General features: G+C 41.2%; 1 pseudogene; it reads right to left on the reverse strand.

The window, feature by feature from the left end:
* Window positions 1-356: 356 nt before the first annotated feature.
* Window positions 357-1,076, reverse strand: LOC127164522 (interferon-inducible GTPase 5-like; annotated as a pseudogene).
* Window positions 1,077-1,283: the final 207 nt, after the last annotated feature.

Below are 1,283 nucleotides of genomic sequence, written 5' to 3' on the forward strand. Positions count from 1 at the left end.
CATGGGAAAAAGTCACAAAAATGTAAATTATACAATGAAAAAAAATCTATTGGATTTGTTTGCACATATTTTTTATTATGTTCTCTCAACATAATGTATCTCTGTTTACGTTACCTAAGTTATGTTTGTCAAATGAACATGATTGTTCATATTGTTTTTATGTTTTTTATGCCAAGTTACCTCCTGTTGATTTAAACAATATATTCAGTTTAAATACACATTACCATATAGGCCTATATTTTGTTCATTTGCAAAACTATAGTTCAATGACAGAAGTGAAAATGCATACATGCTCCATAGGAAAACAAGTCAACAAACCCCAGCACCAGGATTAAGAACCACTGTTTTAGGTGTTATTATATTTTGTCCAGACCAGCTTCTTTTCTGACTTCTCAAATAGTATTTGCCAGATGATTTAATCCTTCTCTCAGGAGGTAATAAGTAGTACCAAAGAATAATCCTGCAGCAGCAGCAGCAGCAGCACTACCTACACCTGGAATGAGACTCAACATAATCTCAGCTGTAGCAAGGGTAGCAAGCACAGCAGAGACTTGCATTCTGGTCAAAGCTTTTTCTCTGATGGCAGTAACAAACTTTGATTTGGCCAGATCATTCAGGTGAGGCTTGTTCACTCTTTCTGAAAGCCTTGTCAGTGATCTGTCATCCAAACCAAATGCACAGTAGCACCTTGTGAGGAAAAGCACAACAATGCTTGCATTGCTGCTGATACACCAGGCACAGGTATCACTGCTACACCAGAAGAAACAAGAGATACAACCCAGATCACTTCTTGAAACATCTTGATCTTCTTCTCAAGAGATTCAGCAAAGCACACTGGCCAGGCTTGTAGAAGAGCATATCTCTTGTGTTGTGGAAGCTCTTCGAAGGCTTTCAACAAGTGTCTACCCCGCCAAGTCTCCCCATGAGACTGGGGACAGCTCGTAGCACTCAAAACGGCCACTAACGGACTATGTCACATTGGGTCAAGCTTTGCTGGTCCTTTCCGCACACATTTATCAGATTCTATTGTTTGGATGTCCATGCTACTCCGGGCTCACATGTCCTGAAGTTAACATCCTAGAGTCATGTCTGAGACCTCTTCGATGTTTGTGCGCACACACACTACACAAACTTGGGGGGTCCAGACACTTCCAGTACCGCGGCATTTGTATTCTCGCTCCCATTAGCATATTGAAACGCAGCACTGAGTGAAGCTTTTGGTAGGGAAAGTCTCGGGTTACATGATTGTAACCCTGTTCCCTTAAAAAGCGGGAACAAGATGC

Source organism: Labeo rohita, chromosome 4 (assembly GCF_022985175.1).
Source record: "Labeo rohita strain BAU-BD-2019 chromosome 4, IGBB_LRoh.1.0, whole genome shotgun sequence".
NCBI lineage: Eukaryota > Metazoa > Chordata > Actinopteri > Cypriniformes > Cyprinidae > Labeo > Labeo rohita.